The sequence below is a fragment of the Schistocerca serialis genome, chromosome 4, assembly GCF_023864345.2.
Source record: "Schistocerca serialis cubense isolate TAMUIC-IGC-003099 chromosome 4, iqSchSeri2.2, whole genome shotgun sequence".
NCBI classification, from domain to species: Eukaryota; Metazoa; Arthropoda; class Insecta; order Orthoptera; family Acrididae; genus Schistocerca; species Schistocerca serialis.
In genome coordinates this window covers 318,403,693-318,422,762 of record NC_064641.1, presented here as the reverse complement: position 1 = coordinate 318,422,762, position 19,070 = coordinate 318,403,693, and positions in this window count along the sequence as shown.

Sequence of the window (19,070 nt, the reverse complement as noted above, 5' to 3'; positions counted from 1 at the left end):
AGTCAGTTTGTGGACATGGACAGACGTGGTTCAACACATCTGGAGCAGACAGACTGTGGACGACAGCAGATGATCTTTGCACCCCAGAGCGGCAGCGTGGGCGTGTCGGTGCAGACGTTCATCGAAGGTGGTGGTGACCTGGCTAACACAGGATTCTGGCGGATGGCTGAAACGGTTGCGAGGAGGCGACGCAGGAGTGAAGCGACGTCCCTTTGTCCAGGTCAGACTCAGGCGGTAGTCGTTGTTCCGCAGCTGGGCGGATGTGCTGAAGACTGACACATGCTGTGCGACATCTGATGACCCAGCTGTGAAGATTTGCTGACTGGCCGGTTCTGGTGGTTTAAATCCTGTTTATAAGTACTGACAGTAGTGAAAGGCCCCCGTATCAGGGCTGCCTCGAAAATTGTGGAGCGAGGTCGATGCCATGGCGTGGCGTAACTTGTAGGTCGATTGGTCATACAGTGGGAGTCCGTGTGGCTTCCTCTTGTCGACATGCGGAAGCCATGTCTGCTGATGCTGCTGGCTGGCAGGATATTGGCCTATAGACTGTGGACTCGTCTCAGTTGCTGGGCTGTGGTTCCAGCCGATTGTGTCTCAGCCGTTAGAAATGGAATTTTGTTTAGGGACGTTGTGTTGCTGAACGCACATGCCTCACTGCAGAATGGGGGGATTCGAGGCTTGCACGCTAGCCGTCAGTTATGAATGCAGTTGGCACGAACAATTTATATTGGACCAAGGGTTAGTGGAAGCTTGTCGCCTGGTTAGATGAATCATACTGATTGTTACACTAAGTAAATGGTCGTGTCCAACCGCATACAGGTGAACAACTGCTCAAAATGTGCACAGCACAACGGAAACTTATCGGTGCGAACAGTGTGATGCTATAGCAACATTCACATGAAGTTCCATGGAGCTTGTGACGGTAGTCCAAGACCCCATGACAGCTGTGGACCATGTGATAATAACTGCCGACCACTGAAATCCCTTGAAACTTGATGTTTATCCCAGTGGCAATAGATCTTCCAGTTTGGCAAATGCCCTTTCCACAAGGACCGAATCGTGTTGCAGTGGCTTTAAAAGCATGGTTTACGTAAACTCACACTGATGTCATACTCACCAAATCTGCCTGACTTTAACCAAATGGAACATTTCCGATTGCTCTTGCGCCCACAAACTACCAACTTGTAATTTATGTGGATTAAGTGACCTGTGCTTAGGCCACGTTTGATTCCTCGAGGAAACAATGAGTGTGAACTCAATCCCTGATACGAACGGTCCAGTTGGGACTATGAGCATATACACGAGTTTTTAATATTTTAACTTACGTGTACTGCACTGAAGACGGACACAAAGTGACCGAAATCTAGATTTAATAAACATCATTGTGACTGATTTCTGTACCCTTTACTCCTTGTACTGAGCGTATAAATGTGGTGCCGAATACCTCTGAATACTTACCAAGGACTTATGGATTCCTTGTCAAGCAAATCGCTGCTGCATCGCGTTCCATAGGTGAACCAACTCGATATTCAGCAGGAGGTCATAAAGTTTTCCCTGATAAGTGTACATGATAGTAATGTTTATTCAGTAAGTGGGGAATACTTACCTTCAATTAGTATTTCACGCAGATATATGCAGTTGACACATAAACGTTTGATTTCTTCCCATGACGCGCGTTTCAAACTTCTGTGCAATCTCTAAAGGCCCTGTGTTTGACGAGACAGTGAACATTCATCTTTCCCTCGTCCATTTTGTGCTTGTGCTCTGACATTAAGAAGCTCGATATGGTAAGGACGTTTCTCTTCAAGTTAAAGCAATTACAGCCCTCGGTCGCAAAAATTAAGTCTTTTGACCTGGTTTCGACACTTCTATGAATGCCTTCATCAGAAATTAAATTCAAATTGGCCTATAACGAAAGTACAAAATTATAGGAAAAATTTTTATATAAAAATGTAAATACTGACTAACAGTACAAGAAAGAAACATTGCTTACAAATGGTGCAAATAGCTCTGAGCACTAAGGGACTTAACGAATGGCCGGCCGAAGTGGCCGCGCGGTTCTGGCGCTGCAGTCTGGAACCACGAGACCGCTACGGTCGCAGGTTCGAATCCTGCCTCGGGCATGGGTGTGTGTGTGATGTCCTTAGGTTAGTTAGGTTTAACTAGTTCTAAGTTCTAGGGGACTAATGACCTCAGCAGTTGAGTCCCATAGTGCTCAGAGCCATTTGAACCATTTGAACTTTACGAATGGCTCTGGCTCTGAGCACTATGGGACTCAACTGCTGAGGTCATTAGTAAGGGACTTAACTTCTGAGGTCATTAGTCCCCTAGAACTCAGAACTGCTTAAACCTAACTAACCCAAGGACATCACACACATCCATGCCCGAGGCAGGATTCGAACCTGCGATCGTAGCGGTCGCGCAGTTCCAGACTGTAGCGTCTAGAACCGCTTGGCCACTCCGGCCGGCCATTGCTTACATGTCACGTATAAAATAAATATCAAGCGATAAAGTTTTGGCTACAAAATTTTGAAAAAAGAATACATGGAAGGCGAGTCACTATGGGCTGCTCATACATGACAAGACACAGGAAGCAACAGACTGAGGCACCCACGTTAGCAACTGCGGGCAGGTGAACATTACACCAAGAGTGCCATCTAGTAGCCGCAAATGTAAGTAGGCTACTTAACATTTAAAATATAGACAGATGAATGTTAAGAAGAACATTACCTAGTACATGAAGTAATAGGCAATGTTTTATTTAACAGTAGCAGACATGCTAGCTTTTTGTCTACGTAAAAGCTTAGAAGGACAGTTTTAAGACTAAAAACTGATTAACAGTACAAAAAAGAAAGTGTGCTTACATGTCACGTGTAAAATAAGTATCAAGCAAAGCTTTAGTCACAAAAATTTTAAAGTAGAATGCATGGAAAGCAAGCCACTACGGGCTGCTCGCATGTGTCGAGCTACAGGTAGAATCAGACTGAGGCGCCCGCGTTAACAACCGCGAGCAGGTGAACCAAGAGAGCCATGTAGTAGCCGCAAGTAGAACTTGCCTACTTAACATTCAAATAAAGACAGACGAATATTATGATGAACATTATTCAGTACATGACGTAAAATGGTATATTTTGTTTGACAGCTGCAGACATGATAACATTTTATCTACATCAGAGCATAAAAGTACAGTTTAAAGGATGAAAACACAATAATAGAAAATACAAGAAGGGCTGAATGACACAGCATGTAGAAAAGTAATATAACATAAAATGTAGCGAAACGAAAATTATGACTCGACTTAGAGAGAAAAAACATTTCGCTAACAGCACGAGGAAACCCGAAATCAAATATCAAGTAACGGCTTTATACCGTTGAAGAAGTTTTTTTACGTAATTGCAGCTGTTCATTGAGAATGAGGCTATCATTTCGAGACAGAGGTTTGAAAATTTCTAATTCTTGGAGAACGTCTAATCTACGCCCTTTCTTCTCGGTGTGCAAAATGTTGATATCGTGAACAGCTTTAGGCGCGTGATCTGTAATCAAAAGGTGGTCGGCAAAAGACCAATTTTGGGTGCTACTGCCATTTTTTATTAAAAGAGGTTCTTTGTATCTGGTTGTAAAGACACGTCCTGTTTTTCCTGTGTAGTAAGAACAGCAGGTTCCGCAGAAAATCTTATAGATGCCAGAGTTTTCCAAAGGGGAAAAAGTCGATGTTAAATTATGAATAAAGTTTTCAAATTATTATTGGTAGAAAAGGCAACGTTACAGTTGTATGTATTACGAAGAAGGCGTTGAACGTGGTAGGCGATGGATCCAAGAAAGGAATAGAAAAATATTTTTTTGGGTTAGATTCAGCGATATAGGTGCCGAGCGTAGTAACTCTTTTAACAGTATTTTTAAGCATATCATCCACAATGGCAGGTTCATATTCGTTATTAATAGCTGCCGTTTTGATAAATTAATTTCCTCATTGAATTTTTTGTTCGAGAATGGAATGGAAATAGCTCTATGAATAGCAGAGTGAAAGAAAGCGTTATTATGGGATTGTGGGTGCATGGAAGACGCAGGTACAATCTGATCAGTATATGTTTCTTTACGAAAAACATTGAGAGAGATTTTATTTTCTTCTACTATAAGTGTCAAGTCAAGAAAGTTTAATTGGTGGGCCTCGTTTTCGAGTTCTATGGTGAAGGATATTTTCTCATCAAGTTCATTACAGAGATTGAAAATACGGTCAGTGCCATCAGCACGTCCTTTGTAGATGACTAAAACATCATTAACATACCTGAAATAGGACAGAATGAAACTGTTGAAAAGTTTTTCTTCTAGAGAGTTAATGAAAATATCAGCAAGAATATCAGCTAAAGAATTTCCCATAACGAGACGTCGAAGTGCTTTTACAATTGTTCATTAAATTCAAAATAGTTGTATTTGACTACGACTGTTAGATTCGTGAAGTCAGTGATTTGTTCATCTGGAAGTTCTTTTTTGAAATGACGTAATTTTTTTCTGCAATTGTATGCAATTCTTGTACGGGAATGTTAGTGTAAAGATTTTTGATGTCTAGTGAAAACAACCTGGTATCTGAACTGCATTCTAAACCTTTTTATTTTATGGACTGAGGCGTGACTATTGGGGATGGAATAATTTTTCTCCAAGAAGAATGATTTTTTCAGAGTTTCATGCAGAAATCTGGCTAAATCGTGGTACACGCTATTCATACTATTAGAAATCGGCCGTATCGGATGGTTAGGTTTCTGAATTTTGAACTGAGCCCGAAGTTTTGGGGGCTGAGGGTTCCTGTTGATAATCATTTTCTTCTGAAAAGGTTTGATTAAAAAGTTTGCGTCATTGAAATGCTAGGAACCAGGCGAGTTAGAGTATTACTCGGCACGAGCAGGTACCAACGTAAGAGGGACTGGTGGCTCCACCTTCCAACTGGCTTCCATCCAGGTTCACGGTGAATTCAGTTGGACTACTGGGGAATATGACATAGCTGTCGTTAGCATCTCTAGAACTTTCTCATTCGGCAGCAATATTCAGGAACTGACGACGACAAAGGACCGAATCTGTCTAAAAACGTATTTTTGCAGACTGAATCATCATATAATTTTGATCTTCTGATGTTAAAATGTTGTTTCTAAATACAAAACACTCTTGATTTCACTGTTCTGAAACTCTGAAGGGCATCATTTCCCCATGAAAACCGATCACAGTATACAACTACTTGGTTGGTGTTATTGTGAGTAGACGTTTTCGAAAACATATCAGTAATGGTGGTCTCTATTACTCCACTATTCGGTGCTTCTAAAAAGTAACGATTTATTTACATTAACGAATACCATATTTCTGATACTAAAGCTCTTTTATTTTCACATCTTCATTTTATTTCAGTCTCTTTAGAACGAAGTAATGTTGACTTCATCTTCCTCTGCTTTCGTATAACGATCTGTGAATTGTCACATATTTTGTTTGATTTATTTTTCTGCAGGTTTATATTATCACAGCATAGTAATGTATTGAGATATGTGCAAGATAGCAAATTTCTGTCCTAGTTTTATTACAGGTTATTTCCTTCTCTCCAATTTGGTACTAGCAAACTTGCTATGTGATAGTCTGCCTTCAATGAAAAGTGAACACCGCGTTATTTTTAGTGTAGACTACCATTTAATTTCTGTCTGGTTTAATAGCGTACACTTTGATACTAAATTGACACTACTGTTAAATGTTGTCATCTCCAGTTTCGTTTCTTCCTCGAGATCATTTGTTAATCTTTCTAATAGAGGTTCCTTATTGGTGCTGTCTCACTAGCAGCATGCGTTTTGTAGGTATTTACTGTTTGTAGGTATCACTGAACATTACTTAACAAAAATTTAAGATTAATATTGTACAGATATTATCTTTGGATTGAACGCAAATATATTAATCAATTTTTGTAAAATAATCTGATACGTCCTTGACTAGTTAAAATGTTTCGACTATTTATGCTACCAAGTCCTTCTGCCAGGAGAATTCCTAGACGATACCTCGTGTGGAGTACGGCAATAATACCAGCTACCGTCCTAGCATCAGACCTTCTACAGGTATTTTCTTACCTCTAGGAACCTCACAACGTAATTCTTTGGTATGTCTTGCATGGATTCGTCTGGCTACATGTACCACATGCTTCCATTCTATTTTCATTAAGATCATAATTATGTTTCCTCGTACAGTCTGATTTGTGGTCCACTTGTTTTCCTACCTCTTAGGCGTATCTGACATAAATAACTCAACCTAACCCTAAGAAATACCTTTTGAATAGCTTCATCAATAAAAGTCCATGTCTCACTCCCATTAATCAAAACTTGAGGGACACACTAACTAAAAGCCTTCATTTCCAGATACAACGGAAATATGTTTAGTTCAGTAAAAACTTGTTAGAACATTTGTTTACTTTTTGTTTTGTTATTTTTGTTGTACACGTGGTCTAGGGGTAGCGTCTGTGATTCATAATCAAAACGTCTTCGGTCCCGGGTTCGATCCCCGCCACTGCCTAAATTTTGATAAATAATCAGCATTGGCGGCCGAAGACTTCCGTCATAAGAAGTCAGCCTCATTCTGCCAACGGCCTTGTCAAAGACAGCGGAGGAGCGGATAGAGGTTCAGGGAACTCTCTTGTCCTAGGGGTGGGAAATTGCCCCTAATGGCGGAAGAATCAGCAATGATCAACGACATGAGGATGCAGAAGGCAATGGAAACCACTGCATTAAAGACACATAACGTGTATCCACAGGACATGTGGCCTGTATTTGAAGAAGTGTCATGATGATCTCTCCATTGGCAAAAGATTCCGGAATAGTCCCCCATTCGGATCTCCGGGATGGGACTGCCAAGGGGGAGGTTAACATGAGAAAAAGATTGAATAATCAACGAAAGGATAACGTTCTATGAGTCGTGGCGTGGAATGTCAGAAGTTTGAACGTGGTAGGGAAACTAGAAAATATGAAAAGGGGTCAGTGAAGTGAAGTGGAAGGAAGACAAGGATTTCTGGTCAGATGAGTATCGGGTAATATCAACAGCAGCAGAAAATGGTATAACAGGTGTAGGATTCGTTATGAATAGGAAGGTAGGGCAGAGGGTGTGTTACTGTGAACAGTTGTGACCGGGTTGTTCTAATCAGAATCGACAGCAGACCAACACCGACAACGATAGTTCAGGTATACATGCCGACGTCGCAAGCTGAAGATGAACAGATAGAGAGAGTGTATGAGGATATTGAAAGGGTAATGGAGTATGTAAAGGGGGACGAAAATCTAATAGTCATGGGCGACTGGAATGCAGTTGTAGGGGAAGGAGTAGAAGAAAAGGTTACAGGAGAATATGAGCTTGGGACAAGGAATGAAAGAGGAGAAAGACTAATTGAGTTCTGTAACAAGTTTCAGCTAGTAATAGCAAATACCCTGTTCAAGAATCACAAGAGGAGGAGGTATACTTGGAAAAGGCCGGGAGATACAGGAAGATTTCAATTAGATTACATCATGGTCAGACAGATTCCGAAATCAGATACTGGATTGTAAGGCGTACCCAGGAGCAGATATAGACTCAAACCACAATATAGTAGTGATGAAGAGTAGGCTGAAGTTCAAGATACAGCAATAAGGAATAGCGCAGTAGGCAGTACAGTTGAGGAGGAATGGACATCTCTAAAAAGGGCTATCACAGAAGTTGGGAAGGAAAACGTAGGTACAAAGAAGGTAGCTGCGAAGAAACCATGGGTAACAGAAGAAATACTTCAGTTGATTGATGAAAGGAGGAAGTACAAAAATGTTCCGGGAAAATCAGGAATACAGAAATACAAGTCGCTGAGAAATGAAATAAATAAGAAGTGCAGGGAAGCTAAGACGAAATGGCTGCAGGAAAAATGTGAAGACATCGAAAAAGATATGATTGTCGGAAGGACAGACTCAGCATACAGGAAAGTCAAAACAACCTTTGGTGACATTAAAAGCAACGGTGGTAACATTAAGAGTGCAACGGGAATTCCACTGTTACATGCAGAGGAGAGAGCAGATAGGTGGAAAGAATACATTGAAAGCCTCTATGAGGGTGAAGATTTGTCTGATGTGATAGAAGGAGAAACAGGAGTCGATTTAGAAGAGATAGGGGATCCAGTATTAGAATCGGAATTTAAGAGAGCTTTGGAGGACTTACGGTTAAATAAGGCAGAAGGGATAGATAACATTCCATCAGAATTTCTAAAGTCATTGGGGGAAGTGGCAAAAAACCGAGTATTCACGTTGGTTTGTAAAATATATGAGTCTGGCGATATACCATCTGACTTTCGGAAAAGCATCATCCATACAATTCCGAAAACGGCAAGAGCTGACAAGTGCGAGAATTAACGCACAATCAGCTTAACCGCTCATGCATCGAAGCTGCTTACAAGAATAATATACAGAAGAATGGAAAAGAAAATTGAGAATGCGCTAGGTAACGATCAGTTTGGCTTTAGGAAAAGTAAAGGGACGAGAGAGGCAATTCTGACGTTACGGCTAATAATGGAAGCAAGGCTAAAGAAAAATCAAGACACTTTCATAGGATTTGTCGACCTGGAAAAAGCGTTCGACAATATAAAATGGTGCAAGCTGTTCGAGATTCTGAAGAAAGTAGGGGTAAGCTATAGGGAGAGACGGGACATATACAAAATGTACAACAACCAAGAGGGAATAATAAGAGTGGACGATCAAGAACGAAGTGCTCGTATTAAGAAGGGTGTAAGACAAGGCTGTAGCCTTTCGCCCCTACTCTTCAATGCATACATCGAGAAAGCAATGATGGAAATTAAAGAAAGGTTCAGGAGTGGATTTAAAATTCAATGTGAAGTATATCAATGACACGATTCGCTGATGACAATGCTATCCTGAGTGAAACTGAAGAAGAATTAAATGCTCTGCTGAACGGAATGAACAGTCTAATGAGTACACAGTATGGTTTGAGGGAAAAATCGCAGAAAGACGAAGGTAATGGGAAGTAGTAGAAATGAGGACAGCGAGAAACTTAACATCAGGATTGATGGTCACGAAGTCAATGAAGTTAAGGCATTCTGCTACCTAGGCAGTAAAATAACCAATGACGGACGGAGCAAGGAGGACATCAAAAGCAAACTCGCTATGGCAAAAAAGGCATTTCTGGCCAAGAGAAGTCTACTAATATCAAATACCGGCCTTAATTTGAGGAAGAAATTTCTGATGGTGTACGTCTGGAGACAAGCATTGTATGGTAGTGAAACATGGACTGTGGGAAAACCGGAACAGAAGAGAATCGAAGCATTTGAGATGTGGTGCTATAGACGAATGTTGAAAATTAGGTGTACTGATAGGGTAGGGAATGAGGAGGTTCTACGCAGAATCAGAGAGGAAAGGAATATGTGGAAAACACTGATAAGGAGAAGGGACAGGATGATAGGACATCTGCTAAGACATGAGGGAATGACTTCCATGGTACCAGAGGGAGTTGTAGAGGGCAAAAACTGTAGAGGAAGACAGAGATTGGAATACGTCAAGCAAATAATTGAGGACGTAGGTTGCAAGTGCTACTCTGAGATGAAGAGGTTAGCACAGGAAAGGAATTCGTGGCGGGCCGCATCAAACCCGTTAGTAGACTGATGACAAAAAAAAAAAAAATTTGTTGTCCGATCAACCACTGTATTCCAGCTACCTCACATACAAAACTCAACCGGTTCTATATCTCCACTGTTAACATATTATAATTATCAATTCGACGTATTTGCTTTACATTAGTTAGATCATAATAGTTCTTTTCGGGTCCAGTGTCACACCATCTCTATTAAATTCTCCCATTTATATGTGAATTCCATCTATATTTGAGGCAAGCAGCACAAGATAACCAGCTAAGCACAGATTTTTAAGACATATTTTTTCGTTATCGTCCCTTTAAAGTTCTCAGAACTATCTCTGTGGGCATGGAGAAAAATTTTGTTGATACAGAATCTCATTCTATGGCTCATTATGACAATATGAACAACAAATTATTTAATTTCCAAACCACATCCAAAATGAAGCTGTCCATGTTAGTAAACAAATGGTGTGTTTGATACTCCTGGCAAGCAGTAATTGTAGTAATAGTAATAGTAGTAATAGTGATATTAGCAAGTTCAAGATGTTAGTGCAGTGAGCGCAAAGAAGTACAAGCTAATGTGTAAGCTAATGTCGTAACCAATCTGTTGTGCGTAAGCAGCCTAAGGAAGTAGACTCCCTCAGTGAAAGGTGGAGTACTGTAAGCTAGAGTAGTATTTACTTAGTATGTTTTCCATAGATAATTTGAAAGATTCGTTTATCGAAATGTGTGACAAGTGAGTTTAGGGGATATGTGTAAGTGATTAGTGTTAGCATTAATTAATATTTAATCTGTAAATTCGACTCGTGCAGCTACAATTAAAAACCTTTTTCACATGCTAGCATTTTATAGATAATTTCTTGAAACAGGAGGAGTTGTCCAGGAGCTACAATTTTAGATTAGAATTGAAACTTGCTTTGTTACTGTCAGAAATTATGGTATTGTGAAAATGATCAAAAATATTTATTCCTGCATCTAGATATCCTTCCTGAGTTATTGTCATCTTTAGTAATAGGTTGTAGAGATTATCTTTTCCTATAGAGTTGTAGGTAAGGACACTACTATTCTTCTTAAATTTTAATGGATCATTTATGACGAAGTTCATCGGCAGAATATTCTGATAGTGCAGTTAAAATTCCCAATACCTTCAAGAGATGCGTAGATGATAGCAGGTAAACATATATTATTCTTACTGCATCCTTTTGTGCAATCAGTACTTTCTTTGGAAGTGATGAGCTGTACCTGAAAATTATTCATAATATATTATCTAATGGGTATATGTAAAACATTTCATAAGGATGATTGGTTTGTTTCCAAGACTAGCACTCATATGAAGAACAAAAGTAGCTGAACTCAATTGTTTCAGCAGCTCAGTAATATGTTCTTGCAGTTCAAGTTTCCGTAAATTTGTCATCCGAAAGTTTGGAGCATTCTACCCTGATTATTGTCGCCTATTCAATTGCTGGCATGTCTCTGTTGTGCAGAAATAAACATACTTCGTATTTTTGAAATTAATGGAAAATTCAGTTTAGAGAACCATTTAATAATACTTTGAAAAACATCATTAACAATCTCCTCTTTTTCTTTTTCTCTTGTGGGATTTATTATAAGACTAGTATCAACTACGAAAAGTACAGTTCTGCTTGATGACTTGAGTGGAATGTCACCCTCATATTGGTAAGGAATAGGAATGAACCCAAAATTAAGTCTTGAGGAACACCCTTCACAACGTCTTCGCACTTATTAAATTTTCTCTCTGTTCAACATAATTTGAATTTAACACATTTTGTTAAGTATCATTAATACCAATTATTTTCAAAGCCATCTGAGCTATGAAAGTTAAGTTTTTCTAGGAGACTAAGGTGATCTGCACTATCAACCATCTTGAAAAAATCACAAAACACCTGCTGGTAATATTTTATTATTTAACACTTATAATATCCAGCAAGCAAATGTATAAACATCGATGTCAGTTGAGAAGACCCTCTGGAATCTCAATCGTGATATATTGAGTAAAGGCACTTAAATATTCTCAAAAAAGAAGTCAGTAAGGATATCGGAGAATAATTATTTAATTCTCTCTCGCTAACATTCTTATAAATGTTTTGGAGGTTTAACAAATGCCTATTATATTGTGTCTGGAAGAAATCTCTGTGGCAAATATATCAGGTGGTTGATTCGCTTGTTTCCAGTACTAACAATTATACAAAGACAATTAAGTGTGAAATTTCATCAACACCATACAACTTTGTTTTTTAGAATTTTAATGATTCCATTAAATTCAGTGAAGGATGTTGGTGTTACTTCTAGTTGCTCAAACTTTGTCAATTAACAGTTTCAATGTATTGCCTTGCTTGTTGTACTGAAGCATTTAATACTGTGTGTTGCTACATTTTCAAGTGATGATTACCAATACTTACAATGTGTTAATTACCAATCATAAAATTGTCATTTAGTGTAAACACTGTGGTAGGTTTTAAACTGAGTGGTTCTCCTGTCTCCCATTTCACTATGTTCCATACACTTTTAATCCTATTCTGAATTATTAATATCTGTGAGGTCTTGTATATTTCAAAACATTTTAATAGCTTAAAATATTACAGTATTTTTCGTAGAATGCTAGTAACTCACATATTGACTTATTCTGGCCTCTAAGTGAATTTGCCACTTGCACTTAGAAGAAATTTTAATCACTTTATTTATCCATGGCTTACGTTTCTCTTAATAGGCTATCTGTGTAACTATTTAGGAAAGTTTAAAACTATTCAAATGCCAAGATCGCACAAAATATTTTTTGTTCCATTCGAGCGGTTTCAACAGTCTTAACTGTGATCTTCAGGTCTTAAGCTGTTTTTGTAGTAAAACACGTTCATTTTACCCCAAAACTTATGCACAAGATGTCAAGTGGATAAAACTCAGCACATTACAAACGTTTGTCATCGCTGAAATATTTAAAAACACTTCCCCTTTTGGATACAATACTGTATGTTTTAAAATATTTTAGCAATGACAAACGTTTATAGCGCTCTAAGTTTTATCCACTTGACATCTTGTGAAAGAGGTTAAGCGTAAAATGAACTCGTTTTACTCAAAGAACTGTTTAAGACTTGAAGATAGAGCTAAAACTATTGAAACCTGTTGTCTGGAATAAAAGATATTTTGTGCGAACTTGGCTTTTGAATGGTTTTTAATAATTAAAATAGATCGCCCTTCAATACTCTCATAATGAGAAAATTCAATCTTGAAGATAGATAATTTCAAATAATGATATAAATATACTATGAAATTTATCAAATTTCAGATTAGCGTCTCTTTCTATGTATGCCTCTAGTAACTTCTTAAAACATTGTCCCTATTCTCATTTGGTTTTTTATGAACATGCCACAGAACTGTAAGGCATTAAACTGATGGTTGCCCTCTATGATGCATTATGATCAGGTAGTGCAATAAGAAATATGTACATGACGATGGTTTCGGCCTAGTGTTATTTATAAAATTATTATCACGCACGGTCCTGGTGTCTTGTTGGATGTGAGTTGGCAAATTTTTTTCTGAAGTCATAAACAGCCAAATAATGTTTCCATTTAATTTTTCCTGTTAGAATCTTCTAATAAATTCACACTGAAAACTCCACTAACTACTAACAGTTTCTGCTTGTCTGGCGATTAGTTTAATAATGCGTCTAGATTTCTCATAAATAGCTGTAAATTTCCTAGAGAGGATCTGTGGGCTATCACAACTAAAAAAGACAGTCTGCAATAACAACTCACAAGCGCATGCTCCTCTCTTCGGATCTACAAAAAAATGTTTGTATCAGTATTTCTCACTTTGTGTGAAACTTTTACATATGTTGCAGGCCCTCCTTTTTCCATGTTCACTCTAGACGAAAATGATACTAGTCTATAACACTTTATTTTTAACATTTCTACCTCTGTGGTTAACTTCTCATGACTGCTACCTAGGAACAGGACTCCTACTTCACGTTCTTCTCACCTGGCTGACACTCTGCCTAATTAAGGTAACAAGTCAAACTGATTGCTAACCGGAATCTGAAATGCGATTTCTAAGGTTTTGTCCTTTCGCCAACTGAACGTCACCTGTTCCAAGCTCCCATTGCCTCTTTCCCGTCTCAGCTCATTTAAAGCAAAATACTCCTGTTTATTTTTCATTCTTTCTTCCTACGCTAAAGTCTGTTTCGCTCTGTATGGCTCAGTCCACCTTGAGATCGTCACTCCATCTTTCCCTTGGACTGCCATTGATTCTTATACTGGCTGATGATTTATTTCTCACGATTTTTATAATATTCTGTTCATCCACCTTGTCTGTGTGTTCGTTCGATTCATGCTTTCCTTTATATACCCACTCATTAACGGAGTCCAATTTATACTCTTTTCTAATGTTTTCATTTTTCTCTCTATCACGCAATGTCTTCTCTGTAATCCTTTGCAGAATGTTGATTTCTGTGGTTTCCAAAAGTCTTTTAGTTTTTGATGTTTCAAGTGCTGTTTCAGTTATGTATATTATAAAAAGTCTCACCTTTGATTTGTATATTTTTGCCTTTCTATCGCTGTTTGTTTTTCCAAACTGATTCACCTTGCCCTTTGTTTGCCTTTGCTATTTATTCTCTGACTCTTTCAACTTTTTCACTGCTGGGCAGTTCAGTTCAAAAGCATTTAAAAGGAATTAAGTAATTTATTCATCTACTTCCAGTCCGCATCTAGTTGGTTATGCAGTTCTGGTCCTATACATAGATTTTTTCAGTGGATATCACCGTATTTTGGTTTTAGGTTGCAATAATAAACATATGTTAAAGTCTCTGGAGGTTAGCTTCATCGTTTTCAGAAGAACTGGATCAGTGGAACAAATGAATTTTATTTCTTCGTTCTCCATTCTGTAACCACTATGAGCTAATACCTTCTTTAGCACCTCGTACATGTCTATATTAAAATGGTGAGTAGAAACAGTGACATTGTCTACTATCACTACTACTTGATAAGCAACTCCATCTTGGATGAATTTTCGCGTAGATGAAATTGTTGTAATGTTCATATTAAATTGTTTTTATTAACTTGGAAGGAATCCCCAACTGTAGACCACGTTAACCATATCTGTTGACTGAACCCTTTCGAAAGCTTTCAGTAAGTCAACAAAACAAAAATAAGATGGTCTGTTGTATTCAATGGCCCTCTCCACAACCCGTCTTCTCAGACCTTTCTTCTATAAAGCGGTTGAAATTTCTAAGAATGCACCTAATTTCAATAGAGAGGACGGCTATAGGCTTCCGGCATCTTGGCTCCCCGCCACCAAGGAAGTAAATACGCGGCCGTGATGTGTGAGTGGCATAAACAACGCGCTGCAAGTCACCTCGGCGGACAATAATATTTTGTGTAAACATCCCCCCGTCTTGCTCTGTCCGTTTCGAATCTAGCCACTGATGACGACCAAGCAATAGCGGTAGCAGGCATTTCAACCAATAACCCTTCTCCAGCGTAAGTGTGGAATAATACCTTTCTGTCCAATGATGATGGACCGCCAATGGTATCCACAGGAGATGAGCTACCTACGCCCCTTCTGCATCAGAGCGGGAATATTAGCATATGACTATGGCCCATCAATGGTAGACATATCAGTTTTAACCAGTGCTATCATTTCTCCAGCACCAACGCCAGAAAACTGCCTTTATAAGTGGACGCGACACTCGACTCAGTGTTCTAGCAGTAGTGGACACCAAAATATCCTGAGGAAGATCCCAGCAGAGGGGTGGAAACGTCGATTATTTTAGAAGAAAGATGACGTGGCCTAATAACCCAGAAGATTTTAACTTCAAGAGAGTAAATACTCAGAATTTTCAGTAATCATATTCTCCAGTACCGAAAACTTTCATTTAGAAGGCCCTCAAAGAAGTACTACATGATCTGTATCAATTGTGTCTAGGTGGCATTCCAGTTATCCATCTACGTCTCTGTGGCCACGATTTTACCCATTGCTCCGCAGCTGAGTGATCGGCATAGATCACAGGCTTGTAGAGGACCCAAGTTGAATTCCCGGTACTGCCAGGGATTTTCCCTTGATGGGAGCACTGGAACAGGGTCTGTTCAACGTCGTGATCCTAACTGCAGTGCTACCTGAATGTGGAGTAGCGGTTTAAGTTCTCGAAAGCCGACAACAGCCGTAAGGGCAGCTTGCTGGCCCCGCACTCCTTCACAGCACATCCAAATGACGCCACTGACAGGGTGACACGACTGTCGGTTAGCCCCAAATGGCCCATCTTTGCCCATCTTTGATTTTTCTTTTGTTTTACGATAAAAACGACTGAAAAGAGTCCCTGATAAACAAGTCTTGCAGTAGACAGGAATGATGACGCTTTGTAAGCTTTCACATCTTTCTTGCAATTCTAGCGATACTTCTCAATTTTCGTACGACAATCACCAATCTCCTGGCACTCTTTCTGTTTACGATGTGATAGTTCGCTTAATTCATTAATGTTTATCCTTTTTAGTTGCTGTATGTACAGTTACACTGAAATTGTCCACAGACGATCAACCTGGGCACGACAGAACCTGATGTTGGCACACTTGTCACAAGAAGTGGATAGGGCGACGTAGCTTTCTCAGAGCCTAGTGACTCGCAGTTGCGGGCCGTGAGCACGGTGATCGTGGACAGGGCCACGTGCAGTGCCACGCGGGGCGACATCGCGGAGAACATGCTGTGCACGGGCGGGGATGGCAAGGGCGCTTGCCAGGGCGACAGCGGCGGTGCGCTGGCCGTGGGATCCACGCAGTACGGCGTCTTCTCACGCACGGGATGCTCCATGAACAACGTCCCTGACGTCTACACGAACGTTGCTGCCCTACGGTCCTGGATCACCAGCACCGCCGGTGTCTAGTTTGCTATATCCACTGCTCACCATTGTAAATTAAGAAAGAACACAAAAACCTGTACGTGAAGTGCTGTTAATTTCAGATACTGTAAGAGCGTATGATTGCAGGTAGCTTAACACTGTTTTGACAATAAACTTTTAGACATACATTGATAAAATGTAATCAGTGTAAAGTTTCGAACCAAATGACAATTTTTCGCCCTATTTACGAAATTATACACAAAGTAAATTACAAATTCAAATGCCACTAATTATTCTAGTTTTTTTTAATGAAAAGTACTTAGGTGTTTTGCCCTTACCACACACAATGAGCAACAACGTACACAGGATCTTCCCTACTGATTATAAAATAGCACTTATACACAAACACAAAAAATTATCCACCCAATGAAGGCACACCCTAGTACCGTATAAAATCACTTCTGCACCTGATAATGATCTCAATTCGCTGAAGAAGAGAGTTCACGAATTTCATCAAGTATATCAGATCCAGCCGAAGCATCCACTGATGATTAGATCGTGTATAGCAACCAAATTGCGAGGGTCTCGACTGTGATGTTTCATTCGCTGTTGAAATCATCCCACACATGATCCTTGGGATTAAGATTGGGTGATTTAACGGTCTAGGTGAGGTACAGTGAGGTGCCTGGATACTCGTTAAACCAGAAAAGTATGCGTGCAACCACATGAACACGGCACTTGTCATCTTTCAAGACTAAGGTGTCCACAGCATAATCATCACGAAGATTTGAAAGAAACAGCAACACATTTTCACGAATGATATGACCAGACATAACTGCAATCATCCGGCCATAACTCTGTAAGGAACAAGGTCTGTGGGAAATGGCTCATTGGAACTACAGATGAAATATAAGTTCACGTCATTACACGAATGATAAAAAGATTTACCTAACTTTATACAGTCCCTCACCACAGGAGTACTTGATAATTTATAACTGTCAGTGACTTAAAGCATCAGTTGATGCACTATTTAACGAAGTCTTCTCTTTAAATACACTGTGCAGCATCTACAAAAGCACATCCCATCTGAAACTTGAATATTTCTTTAGTCCTCCACTATTATGTTCACAGCTTTAGCTGAGGCCGCGAACTGGGCCAGAGGGATTCCAGGCTAGGCTCTAATTGACCTCTGTATGAGGATGCTGCTATCTCTAAGAGTGGGTGTGTCTTCTTCGGCTTATCCATTTGACATTGGGGATTGTAGCGAGACCTCGCTAATGTCTATGGTATTGATTTGCGTTGCTAACATCGGTGTGGCGCCGCGATCTCGGGCCGATACCACACTGACAGTATTGAAATAAACATCCTGGTCCATGTTTACGATAACTTGAAGAGTGTGTCTAAGTCACAGTACGATATGATCTCCTTGTCCAGGGCCAGAAGGCCCAAGGGATGTCGACAGACTATCTTGTCATCCTCTGCCATTCGGCATTGCGTGAATGCAATACAGAGGGGCATGTGCTCATCACGCCGCTCTCTAGGCCGTTTCCCGACTTTCTAATCCGTGGTGCCGCTACTTCACATGCAGCTAGCTTCTCTGTTTGCTTTACGAGCACGAGTGCATCCTGTAGCAGCCCTTCCAACAGAAGAAAGTCTTAGGCTTTACAGAAGATCAAACCCAGGTCCTTCACACTGTGGCCATCTGTGAGGTCCGCTCAGCTACAGAGATGAACCGTAGTACAATAAACATCCAGAAACGTTACAGAATTACACCCCCTATACACTGTGGTTTTACGCCTCATTGAGCTATCGATGTATTTGATACCTTGAACCATTTGAAAGAGGCTAAATGGTGAGCCGTCAGACCACAATACCCGCTTCCAGTCAGTCTCTCTCCATTTTTTAAGTTGCTTTTGAGCCTCTGAAGACGAGACGTTTTACATCCCACTTTCTGCAATGGCCCTTTGTGAGGTCCCTGTCTTCTTATGCAGATTTTCATAAGGGTTCCCTTGCAATGTTCACTCGGTAACTGTTCGGGATGGATCGGCATTAACTGACATTGGCTATTCGTAACTGATTTGAAACTGTCATTGGAACACTGATAAGGGATGACCGTCCACTCTAGTCCCAATCACATCTTTCTATAATGACTGTTCTTGAGCAGTGTTACCTGGCTGCAGCGGTAATGTACGTCATTCCCTGTAGATCCGTTGGACAGTACACCTCGATGCTCCAACTTAATCTCCAGTGTAGTCATGGGTACATCCAAACATGACAGCGCCTTTCTGCCATACTGTCATGTCTCTCTTGTCTCCACACTGATCCATATTCCTGTGCTGATTCGGTACAAAAGACTGCTACATATGCAATAATTAATTGCCATGGATTACTTTATCTTCGCTCATACGAATTCCTGGTACCAGTCCTACAGTATCAACAACCCTCCAGAGGGACCTGTGTTCTCGTTTATGGGATGACTATATGTGTTTTGTGCAGTGGTTTGTTGTCTCTGGAGGGTATACACAGAGTGACATTTTGTTTAGTCGCTGTGGAACGTTATGTAAGTACCACTAAGTTTTTGATTTACCTCACGAACGATCTAATCCACAGATTA